This window comes from Microcebus murinus, chromosome 2 (genome assembly GCF_040939455.1).
Source record: "Microcebus murinus isolate Inina chromosome 2, M.murinus_Inina_mat1.0, whole genome shotgun sequence".
NCBI classification, from domain to species: domain Eukaryota; kingdom Metazoa; phylum Chordata; class Mammalia; order Primates; family Cheirogaleidae; genus Microcebus; species Microcebus murinus.
The window spans coordinates 29,723,789-29,737,298 of NC_134105.1; positions in this window are offsets into that span (position 1 = coordinate 29,723,789).

The window sequence follows — 13,510 nt, forward strand, 5'->3', positions numbered from 1 at the left end:
TGACAATATATATCAAAAGCCTTTAAAATCATGTACTTTGAAAAAAATTTGGCATTGTCTCCATTGGTAAAAATGGAGACTTGGTATCTCATACAAATGTTTCTCAATAGAGGACTAGTTTAATAAATGGTACAACCACATAGTGGACTAATATGCAGCTGTGATAAAGAATAAGGAAAATTTCCTTACTGAAATGGAAATCTCTCCAAAATATATTATTAAATGAAAAATGCAAGGTAAAGAACAATGTGTGTACGTACACACATATAAACATATAAACATATATAACATAGAATGTTATAAACATATATAACATAGAATGTTTTGTATAAGGGGAAATGAGAATTATATCTATATTTTCATAATGTCACACTGGAAAGATAAAGAACTAATAAAATTATTTAACAACTATATTTAAAAGTTGGGGAAGCAGGGGTAAGGGTGAGGCATTTCTGGCTTTTTTCTCCTTTTGAATATAGTTTTGATTGTTGAATGATTTGAACATATCCTTTTTTAAGTATAAACAACAGAAATTTATTTCTACAGTTCTGGATTCTGGAAGTCCAAGATTGAGGTGTGCCAGCATGGTCAGGTTCTGGTTGCAGATGCCATCTTCTTGTAGCTTCACATAGCAGAGGAGGCCCTCTTTTTAAAATAAGGCTCAGTGAGAGCCAGTGGCTTTTTAGTATTTGTTGATATAATAATATTGGTTTTCCCTATTAACTATTTTCTGTGATTTTTTTTAATGAAATATTTTATATGTAATTTTTGCACCTATAGGTTTGTCTAGGTTTTTTTGTCTATGTGACGCTGTTCTAATTAGAATTTGGTATTATGGTTTTGCAGACTCCAAAACAGACTAATCCACTTAAATAAACTAGAAAAAGAAAAGAAAAATAAACTTTAAAGCAAGCAAAAGGAAGGAAATAATAAAGATAAGAGCAGTAATCAGTGAAATTGAAATTAGAAAAATAGAGAAAAATCAATGAAACCAAACACTGATTTAAAAGAAGAGAAGACAAAAATTATTATTGACATAATAATTAAATCACTGTTCTTCCTGCTGTCATTAGAAAGATAAAAGGGAATACTAGGAAAACTTTCTGCACATATATGCCACAATTTAAATAAGATGGAGTAATTCCTTGAAAGATACAAATTATCAAACCTCATTCAAGGAGAAATAAAGTGAGCAGTCCTATCTATTAAAGAGATCCAATGCATAGCTCCAAAAAACATAAAGTTGAAGCCCAAATGATTTCACTGGTGAATTCTATCAAACATTTAAGGAAGAAAAAGCAATTCTTCACAATCTCTTCCAGAAGATAAAGAGGCAATACTTGGTATCTCATTTTATGAGACCAGCATTATCCTTTAATCAAAACTAGACAAAGACAGTACAAGAAAACTACAGACCAATATTTTTCATGAACATAGATGCAAAAACTCTTCAACAAAATGTTAGTAGATCAAAATTAGTAATATATAAAAAGATAACATCACAACCAAATAGGGTTTACCCGAGAAATACAAGGCTGGTTCAACACTTGATAATCAATGTAATTCACCACATGTAACAGGCTCAACAAGAATAACCACATCATCATATCCAAATAGATGCAGAAAAACATTTGACAAAATTTAACATCCATTTGTAATAAAAATTTAGCAAACTAGGCATAGAAATTGCAGAACTTCAGTCTGGTAAAGGGCATCTACAAAGAGCATCTCATGTCATACTTAATGGTGAAAAGTGAAATGCTTTTCTCCTAAGATTAGAAACTAAGACAAGAATGTCTATTGTGACAGCTCCTATTGAATATTGCTCTGGAAGTTTTAGCAAATGTCGTAAGAATAGAGAAATAAAAGGCATTCAGCTGTTGGGTGGTATGGCTCATGCTGTAATACCAGCACTTTGGAAGGCTGAGGCAGGAGGAATGCTCTGATGGCAGGAATTTGAGACCAGCCTGGGCAACCCATCTCTACAAATAATTTTTTTAAAACTTAGCTAGGTACAGTGGCATGTGCCTGAAGTCCTAGCTAAGGCTAGAGAGGATCGCTTGAACCCAGGAATTCAAGGTTACAGTGAGCTATGATCTAGTCACTATACTCTACCTTGGGTGACAGAGTGAGACCACGTCTCTAAAAAAAGAAAAAAATTAGCTGGGCATGGTGATGTGTGCCTGTAGTCCCAGGTACTCAGGAGGCTGAGGTGGGAGGATTGATTGAGCCCAGGAGTTTGAGGCTGCTGTGAGCTATCTATGATTATGCCACTGCACTTCAGCCTGGGTGACAGACTGAGACTCCATCTCTTTAAAAAAAAAAAGCCATTCAGATTGAAAAGGAAGAAAAAAGTATTCACAGTTGGCATGATTGTCTGTGTAGAAAATAATAATGGGACTGCCTCTTAGGATTGCTAGATTAAGTTGATTAATATAGGTAAAGCACTTCAAATGATAGTTAGCATTCAGTTAGCATGCAAGAAATACAAATATTCTCTTAACTTTTGACTATTGCTGTCTCTTCCACTTTCCCATCTATGTCTATTGTTAAAACGGAGGAGGAGGAGAGTGTAAATATTGCTTTAGTATTTAGTGCACACAAACTTCAGTGTACATAATTATTGGAGGGGGGGGACTTGTAAAAAGGCACATTCCTGAGCCTCATCCCATATCTGCTTAATCAGTCTGTGGGTGTAGAGACCAGGGATTTACATTTAAAAAGCTCCTCCTCCCCTTGCAGGTAGTTATTATGCATACTGAAGCTGGAGGATTACTATTCCTGAGATGTTTGGATACCAAAGTTAAGAAAAAAAAGAAAAATCTTAGGTGGCACTTTTGCTAGTGTTCTGAATCCACTGGATATGGACATTTTTACCAATAAATTGATTGAAATCAAGAAGTAAAATTCAGGAGACTTGAAATGCACATCATTTGGCCCAAGGAAATATTAACAGATGGCTATCTGCTGTGTCAAGATGGGTGATAGCCACAAATGAAAGCTAATGGGGACAAGCAGCCACAACTCAGCTGTTAAATATGTTATTTCTAAAGCTTCCAACAGCATTAAACGTGGTTTGGTATGGAAATATGCAACTTGATAAGGGGAACCTGATATGAGTTTATTATATATGAAAAATAAGCAGATTGAGAAGTTCCTACATTAGAGTAGGATAATGGTTAAATTATCCTAAATGCAATGACAAGTATGCTAGAGACATTAGCACAAATGCAATCTGTCACTGAAATAACCCACACTGACTCTGGCATCAACCTATTTACTGCAAAGCATCATATGGACTGGCATAAGGATATAATTTGTACCCTAATCTGAATATGTATCAGTGCTTCCCAAATGTGGCTGAGCAAAAGAATCAACTCTACAGCTTGTTAAAACTGTATTTATCATGGGTTTCACCCCAGGAGGTTGTGATTCAGCATTTCTCTGGGGAGCTTGACTAAGCATCCCGGGTCCAGGCTTGAGAACTGCCACTTTGTACTCTACTAAATGGAACCTGTGCTTCTAGGAAGCTGACTGTTATTCAGAATTTCGGTCATGGAGATTAGATGGGGCCTCAGACATCCTGTCCAACTGCTGCTGCTTAGAGTTTCCTGGGTCATTAATGGAAGTAAAGGACAAGAGGGCTTTCCACTTGTGAGACTGGCCAGGCAATGATAAGTGCAGTTTTTAAGGCATCTCTCATCAATCACCCTGCCTTGGGGGTGATGAATATGTTCCACAAGTACTGTTTAAAGAATATAAAAATACTTTTGCACTTGTCAGCAATTCCTCGCAGAAACATATTTCTGGTACTGGAACAATTTGCTCTATTAAGTAAGAAGCTATTGGTCCTGTGATAAATAAGCCCTTATTTTTTCACATGGTATCATAGGAATGAGTGAACCAATAAAATCCAAGCACCCACTTCCAGCTTCTGTATGAAAACCTGAAGGTGGGGCGCTTCTACTTTTTCAAAGACATTCAATAGAGTTCAATAACGAGTAGGTGTCTGCCTCTGAAAACAATGGGGAGGGGCAAAAAGACCAAAAGACTGAGCAGTTGTCAAGAGCAGGGTGAAGGAACATAGAATCAGAATTCTGATCTATCAGGGAAGACCATGGCCTATTTCAAAGACTCTCAGTGGACACAATAATAAATAAGCATTGAATATAGTTTTTATGGTGTAAGTAGAGGAAAATGATACATAGGAGGTAGCTTTGGCGGTACCAGGTATCTGGCACTTTCTCCCAACGTTTCATTCACCCTTTCCACTAATTCTGAATATAATTTTTAGTACCTCTATACATTTCGGATACAGAACCAGGCTTTGATCAATTTAGTCATGTTGTTCTAGTAAATAAGTTGCAATCCTCAAAATGAATTTTTATAATCCTGACAGTCATTTTATTCCAAATATTGTTAGCCTTTCAGCCATAAAGTCCTTGGAGTCACTTTATTCACTTGTTCTTAAAATTTCCAGAGCTACACAATAAATACATAAAATTGTATCTGTCTATTTAAAAATGATGTCCAGAGCTTCACTTTCCCATTCAAATTGACTTAAATTCAATCATGAATTGTCCTTAACAGTCTAATTGGATGAGTATATTTAGTAAGTGTTCCTTTATTAAAAGCCATTCACTCATTTAAGAAACATCATTGAGTACCCATCGTGTGCCAGGCAATCTGTTATGTAAAGACTGGCCTGCTCATTTCTCTTCCATGTGCTTCTCTGTGTGGACTGAAAATGCCTGCCCTGTGTGATTTAGCCAATGTTGGCCAGGACTTTATATGTCACTCAGAGCATTTGGAATTTTAACAAGAATTGATTTTGGTTTTTGTGGGGTTTTTTTGAGACAGAGTCTCACTCTGTTGTCCAGTCCAGAGTGCCATAGCGTCAGCCTAGCTCACAACTAACCTCAAACCCCTGGGATCAAGCAATCCTCCTGCCTCGGCCTCTCAGAGTGCTAGGATTACAGGCTGAGCCACCACACCCAGCCAGGAATTGTCATTTTTTAGGATATCAATGAGATCACTTAAATCAAGATTCCCTTTACTGGCTGTGCACAGTGGCTCACGCCTGTAATCCTAGCTCTGATTACACCTGTAATCCTGCCACTCTGGGAGGCTGAGGCAGGCGGATTGCTCAAGGTTAGGAGTTCGAAACCAACCTGAGCAAGAGCAAGATCCCATCTCTACTAAAAATAGAAAGAAATTAATTGGACAACTAAAAATATATAAAAACATATTAGCCGGGCATGGTGGTGCATGCCTGTAGTCCCAGCTACTCGAGAGGCTGAGGCAGAAGGATTGCTTGAGCCCAGGAGTTTGAGGTTGCTGTGAGCTAGGCTGACGCCACGGCACTCTAGCCCGGGCAACAGAGTGAGACTCTGTCTCGATAAAAGAACCACCAAAAAACGATTATGTAGAAAGGATATTTCAGTCATGGATAATGAAGACCTGACTCAGCAGGGTACAACAGGAAGGAAGAATATGGGAAGATCTAAGAACTATTTCCCAAGAAAGACTATAGAAAACATGGGGGAAACTGGTGCTAGAAAATACAGTATTCTTTCAAGCTGACATCACAGTTTCTAGGAGAGAATGTTATGAAGATGGAAAGGCCAGCTTTACTCCAAGGGTTCATAATAGCACAGAAACAATGAACATGAGCTTTAGACAATCAATTACACTACCATCCTCTTGGTGGTTATCTTACTTTATAAAAGTTACTTAACATCCCTGACCACCACCTCCTATCTTTCCAATTCTGGTGCTGTGGTGCCCACACTCCAATAATTCTACAACCTCGTTGGGACCTCCCAGACTTTAACTTTTCCACTATTTATCCCCCCTTTCCTGTCTCTACTTTCCACCTTTCCCAGCATAGATTCCATGGGCCGTCATTATAGATCTTTGCAAACAGCTTCAGACCTCTCCCTTCATCATCATCATACTAACCTAAAAAAACCCCAACCATTGATAAAACCAACTCTGACTTTTGGGGCCTGTACTCAAGCAGTGGATTGTTGTTGGAGAAAGACCACACAACACAGACTGGTATCACTTTAACTCTTGCATCCTATCTTCTCCAGGTGGGAATTACTTCAGGCAGGAAGCCTGCAGTGGGCAAGGGCCTTTATCGCTCTGCTCTTTCCTCTCTTTCTGCTCATCCCCTTCCCTATTCATTAACCACTGCCTGGGACCTGCCAGAGTGTAAGGACAGAGGAGAAAGAGGAAAGCAGTAGGGAGACTGGTACTCTTGAAGTCGGATTTCTAGCCCTCTGGTGCAAGCTAGCCCTCTGGTTGGGCCTGGTACATGAATAAAGCCAATGCTCTGACAGTTATTCTGAGGTTTCCCATGGCTGACCCAGTCACATTTTGAATACCCATTTCATTCAATATTTCCTTGAGGTGCAACACAGGTTGTATAGTGATGCCAACCAAGTCATTTGTGTTGTAATACTGGTGTTTCTCAAATGCAGCAAATAGTAAGGCTAAAACTTGGTCTTTATCAGCCTGTACTCTACTCTCTCTTTTTTTTTTGAGACAGAGTCTCACTCTGTTGTCCCAGCTAAAGTGCCATGGCCCACGTCAGCCTAGCTCACAGCAACCTCAAACTCCTGGGCTCAGGGAATCCTTCTGCCTCAGCCTCCCGAGTAGCTGGGACTACAAGCATGCACCACCATGCCCGGCTAATTTTTTCTATATATTTTAGTTGTCCAATTAATTTCTTTCTATTTTTAGTAGAGGCAGGGTCTCGTTCTTACTCAGGCTGGTCTCAAACTCCAGACCTTGAGCGATCCTCCCACCTTGGCCTCCAGAGTGCTAGGATTACAGGCGTGAGCCACCGCACCCTGCCTTCTACTCTCTTTCCATCTTCTTTTTCTTCTCATATTCAGTATCATACTGATGGTTAGCAAATGGTTTATAACTGGTTGTGACAACCTTATCCAGTTTCTGTAGGGTTCCTGCAGGTTTGGGAGATTCCTGTATTTGCATTCTCTTCCATCTCATGTAGTTTTCACTTACAGCCTGTCTGCATTCCACTCACTATACCACAGTGCCTTCCAGTGAGAGCTTATCTCATACACTCTCTGGCAACACTGTGAGAATCTGACCTCTGACCCGCTGCAAAAGAAACTGATGCTTCCTGGACATGCTGACGGGGGCAGGTTGTCCGTCAATATTGTGAATGTTTGTAAGCTTCTCATTCAAAGTAAGCGTTGCTCAGATTTTCTTGGATTCTTGACAAGCCACAGCTTCCCTACTTCCCACTTCAGAAGTTTCAGGCCACTGTTGTGACAGGTATTTAGGAATTTTCACTAGCCATATCTGGTTATTCTGTTGGATTCCTTCCAAGTTGAGTTATTGTGAATGATGCTGCTATGAACGTGGGTGTACAAATATTTCTTCCAGACCCTGCTTTCAATTCTTGGGGGTATATATGCAGCAGTGGAATTGCTGGATCACATGGAAATTTTATTTTTAATTTTTTGAGGAACTGCCATACTGTTTTGCATAGCAGCTATACCATTTAACATTCTCCCCAAGAGTGCACAGGGTTCCAATTTCTCCACATCCTTGCTAATACTTATTATTCTCTGTGGTTTTTTTTTTTTTATAGTAACCATTCTACTGGATATGAGGTGGTATTTCACTGTAGTTTTGATTTACATTTCCCTAAGATTAATGATGTTGAGCATCTTTTCAAGTGCTTATTGTCCATTTGCATATCTTCTTTGGAGAAATGTCTAGTCAGGTCTTTTGCCTATTTTTTAATTGGGTTGTTTAGTTTTTGTTGTTACATATATTCTGGATATTAATCCCTTATTAGATATATGATTTGAGAATATTTTCTTTGGTCCTGTGGGTTGCCTTTTTACTCTGTTTGTATTGTCTTTTGATGCCCCAAAATTTTAAATATTCATAAAATCAAATTTTTCTATTTTTGCCTATGCTTTTGGTGTCATATCTGAGAAATCATGGCCAAATTCAATGTCATAATTTCTTCCAAAAGAAGAAGTGTCCGTGTTTCTTCTTAGAATTTTATAATTTTAGGTTTTATATTTAGGTTTTTGATCCATTTTGAGTTAATTTTTACATATGGTGTTAGATAAGAATTCAGCTTCATTCTTTGGCATATAGATATCTGGTTTCCCCAGCGCCATTTGTTGAAAAGACTGTCCTTTCACCATTGAATGGTCTTGGCACCCTTGTCAAAAATTACTTGACTATACATGTGAGGGTTTGTTTCTGGGTTATTTTGCTTCAGCTTAAAACACTCTCTTCTTTGCATGCTTCTGGGTTTCTTCCTGCCTTTCAGTCTGCTCATTTTCAGTCTCCTTTGTGAGCTCCTCTTAATCTATTTTGGGCCATAGATGCTGTTTCTTGGTCTTAGGTGCTATCCTTTCTCACTGTACATATTGTTGAAGATTATATTTCTGTAGATGTCTGTCAAATGAGCATCTATAGTTCAGATCTGTTCTCTGAGCTTCTGGCTGACAACCCGAATGCCAGTGGATGTCCTACCATGCATCTGATTCTTAATAGGTCAAGACCAGTACCTATCAATTCTCATTCCTTTTCCCCACAAACAAACCTGCCCTTTCAATATCCCCCCCAACCATTTCCTAAGCCAGAAACTTGGGTTTTAAGTTTGACTTCTCCCTGTACCTCACTCCCACAGCCAGTGAGTCAGCAAGCCCTGCCCATTCTACCTCCCACTTTATCTCAAGTCATCCCCTCCATCCCCATGCCCTGGCCTGGTTGAGGCCATTCTACAACCTGTCACCTGATTTAGTGTGCGATAACTTTTTAACTGAATTCCTTGCTTTCTCCTTCAATATATTCCACACACTGCAGTTAATAGTGATATTTCTAAAACATGGTTGTAAACATGTCTTTCTCCTTCTTAAAGGCTTTCATAAAATTAGGTCCATTCCCTTAAAGGTGGCTTACAAAGAGCTTCCAGAAGAGACCGCTGCCATGTCTTGTCAGAAACTCTCTAGAGCACCACCGTAAACTCAGATAACCACCACTGCTGTCTCCTGCCACCACCCTGGCTCAAACCCTGGCTCAACCAATTACTGGCTGTGTGGCCTTGGGGGTCACTTCACCTCTCTACGCCTCTTCTTCCTCATCAGCAAAATGGGGATAATAATAATAGCAACCTTGTAGGGTGAGAATTAAATGAGTTAGTAAAGTGCCTGGCATGTAGGAAGGGCTCAGTAAGTATAAACTATTATTACCCACTAGAATGTAAGTTCCATAATGGTAACCAGGGTTTTTGTCTGTTTTGTTTGTTGCTGTATCCCCTATGTGTAGGGCCTGGCACCAAATAGGTGCTTAAGAAATTTTTGTTGAATAAATGAGTAAATAGGCAAAATTCATATAAAATGATTTTTATTTCAGCTTACTCATAATCAAAAAAATTTGGAAAATTCTAAATGTCCAACAATATAGAAATAAATAAGATAAATATTCTTTGAAAGGATTGTTATCAGAAACTTTAATTTTGCTTTTAAGGACTATTGAAATAGTATGACATTATATTAATATATTATATTAATTATATTATATTATTATATATTATATAATACAATATATTATATTATATATTAATATATTGTTTTACCAATCAATCTTTTAGAATAATAATAAAATAATAATATTGACATAGAGCTTATAATGTGCTAGGTACTGTGCTAGGAGCTTTATATGCATTGATTCCTTTAATTTTTATAACAATGCTATTACATAAGTACTGTGGCCAGTTTTTGGATGAGCTGAGACACAAGAATTTGCATAATTTACCGAAAGTCACTTACGTAGTGAGTACGGGAGCCAGGTTTCAAACCCAGGCAGTCTCTCTCACCATTGCTGGGAAACAAAGAAGGGCTTTCCTCAGTAGACCAGAAACTAGCAGGACTCCCTGAAAGCCAGAACTAGATTGGCTACCAGGATGTGTCAGTGACAAAGATGCATGCACAAGAATCTCAAACATTTGAGAAATTCTGAAATCATTAAAGACACAAGAAGCTCCAACAAAACAGAGCAAGCAGAATAGGACTTCAGAAAAATTAGTATCTCCAGAGATGACAGAGGATATAGCACCATGGACATTAGTCAGCTAAAGAGCTTGGAAATGAAAAACTTAATCTGCAATAAAATATTCAAGAGCCACACAGCAGCAGGGATGTAGGTGAAGATGAGATCAGTGAGCTGGAAGATTAAGCCAAGGAAGTCTTTCAAAATGTATCCCTAAAACAAAAAGATATAAAAAGTTTCAAAGGGAAGTTAAGAGACAGGTCCAGAAGTTCCAACATCCTTCAAACGGGAGTTCCAGAAGGAGAGAAGAGATTGCACACAGACTTCTCAAAGCAATTCTCAAAGGGATTTCCCAGAATTAATGAAACCCTCAGATGGAAAGACCTCACAAAGGACTTAGCAGGATGAATGAAAAAAAGAATAGTGTAATGAAATTTCAGAAACCAAGGTTAATGAGAAAAATCCTAAACGCATTCACAAAGAAAGCAGATTCCCTATCAATGGAATATGCATCAAGTTGACTTCACACTTCATCTGTAACACTGGTTGTAAAAATATATTAAAGCAATAGCTTCAAACTTCTGAGAGAATATAATGCTGAACCTAAAACTCTAAACTCAAACAAATTCTCATTCAAGTGTGGAGACAAAAATATACATTTTCACCCATAGACTTTCCCATGAATTACAAGGGGATGTAGAAGAAAAGTTCTAAGAGGAAAAAGTTGGATAGCAAAAGCAATAATAAACAAGTAAAATGTTCTGGTAAATTCAAATGCCTGTTGATTAAAAAAACATTTTAGAAGAAAGTTTAGAAGAATAATATGAAACTAAAATCCTAGATGATATCTTCTAGATCTTTCTCTTTCCCTTCCTCAGTGACCTTGGAGCCACATGTCACTTAGGATATAGGTACAAAATGTCCCTACATCATTTCTTAGAGGAAAGATGCCCAGGAGAGTGGGCCAACCCTCATCAGAATATGGCATAAATGATAAATAGTCTTTTATTGTACTAAGATTTCAGGGCTTCAGGATTTGCTACAGCAGTATAACCTGCCCATTTTGGCCAATACACCTCTCAGCCTGCATGTCTTTCCATTGGAGGGCGTAAGGGCAGGTACTGGAGATGAGTGGCAAAGAGACAATGGGACCAGAAAGATAGGGCCAGAAAGGTGGGGCTTTGGGGATAAGATGCTCATAGACGCAGAGACCACTCTATGTTGAAGGGGTGATTATAGTTGCTGTCCTTATATCCATGACCTCTTATCTTCCCATCACATTTTTCAGTTTAGTCATTTAATGGAAAGGGCACAGAAACAGGTGCCAATTCTGGTCCTGGTGTTTTTATTCCAAGGCTGTGTGGCCCTGAGCAAGTGTCTACCCCTTTCTGGGCCTAATTTCTTCTTCTTTAAAATGTAGGTAGCATCTCCTGGCCGGTGAACTTCTAATGAGACAAATGGTGAGAAAGGTGTGGGAGCATCTAATGCAATGAATAGACAGGGACTCTAAGTGACTGCTTCCCCTGCTCCAGAACCTTCTTCCCCAGGTCCTGTAACATCAGGCCTGGGTTTGAGCTCAATTATTGCTTGGTGTGGGGATCAATATTGTTTTCTTCATGTTCAATCCTTTCCCTGGGTGTATGTAGTGAGCTTTCCCATAGTGGGGAGACAAGGGGCTCATTGCAGCTTCTGGCAATGGGCAGACAGAGATGGAAGGTGCCTTTTAAGATTACTTACAGGGTTATAGAAGAGCAAGCATGTCCATTGCTTCTATCTAGGGTGGGCCTTTCTGGTCAGAAGGTTCCCCTCCGATAGCCCTGTGCTTTTGACCCACTACTTGGTGGGTCATCCTGGGATTGTTTCTATGAGCTCAGGCTTGGGTTTTGTCCAAACTATGCCCCTAACTAATTGTTGGTGACTTTGGACAGTCTACTGGGCCTTTATATCTTAATGTGTAAGATGGAGAAAGCTGCACCCAGGGATCTCTAAGGTATCTTCCAACTCAAAATGTCCTAGAATCTCAACTCTCATTTAAGGGAATCCGAGTCATAATGGAATCAAAGAAAGAAAGAATGCAGAACACTGAACCCACCGATAGACCCTCACTTCTCAACTGAGAACCATGAAGAAGAAACTGCCCTGCCTCATTCCTGCTCGATCTCCTCTTCACCTGACTTCTCGCTGCACCCCAGCTCGGCCTTCAGTTCCCTCCTTTCCCTCTGCCCTGCCTCTTGTCCCCATGACTTCTCTGTCTCTTCGCCCTGTGCCAGCCTCAGTCTCCAGACACTCAGACCAACCTGGCCCTCTTCCTACCTCATGCCCAGACCGTGTCCCTCCTCTGGCCAGTTTCTCTTCTCATCTCCCTGCCTGGGTCACTTCCACCCTTGCCCGTCCCCCTACACCCCCCACCACCTCCCTTCCTCCCCTCCCTCTCCCTTCTGTTCGCCGCCCCTTCCGACTTGCTCCCCTCTTCTCCGACACCCCTCCCTTGACCCCAGCCCTGCCCCCTGCCCCTACTTCTTCCCCCAGCTGCATGAGCCTGGGGTCCAGATAGACCTCCCCTGCTCCTGCTAGGATGGGGCCCCACACAGCCCTCTGCAGGCCTGATGACTCTCACACTCCATCATGCGGGGACAACCATGCTGGATGATGACCAGCAGACATGCCACCTGGAGGGCACATCCCTCAGGTAAGGCCCTCTTTACCAAGACGGTTCTCAGCCACCACCTTGTCTTGGTTATCCTGCTGCCTGAGTCTAGCATACGCCTCAATTCCCATTCTTTACATCAAATTTAAATGGAAATCTTACTATTTTTAACCAAGAGCCTCCATAGGGAGTAAAGCCTAGGGAAAATTGCAAGTGGACTCTGAATTCTGATTCTCTCTATTAATCTCAACATTTAAGGCATGGACATGCTGATACACACATGATCCTGCACAGTTCACAGTTCCCATAACCCTGTGCAGAGAGATCAGCACGGAAGTGCAAGGCAGCTTTAGCCTGATGATGGGTGAGTGGAATGCTCCTGAGAAGTCCTGTTGTCCCTGCCTTTTTATATAATCCAGACAACTTGGTTTGGATCTTTTGGTTTACTTCCTTTTTTTTTTTTTTTTTTTCTTTTTTTGAGACAGAGTCTTTCTTTGTTGCCCAGGCTAGAGTGCAGTGGCATCATCATAGCTTACTGTAGCCTCAAACTCCTGGGTTCAAGCTATCTTCCTGCCTCAGCCTCCCAAGTAGCTGTGGCTACAGGCATATGCCACCATGCCTGGCTAGACAGGGTCCTTTGTCTATTTTTGGTAGAGATGATGTCTCATTCTTGCTCAGGCTGGTCTCAAACTCCTGATCTCAAACAATCCTCCCACCTCAGCCTCCCAGAGTGCTAGGATTACAGGAAGGAGCCACCGTGCCCAGCCTCAGTTTACTTCTATATCATGTTTAGCAGTCAAAGTCCATTTGGAA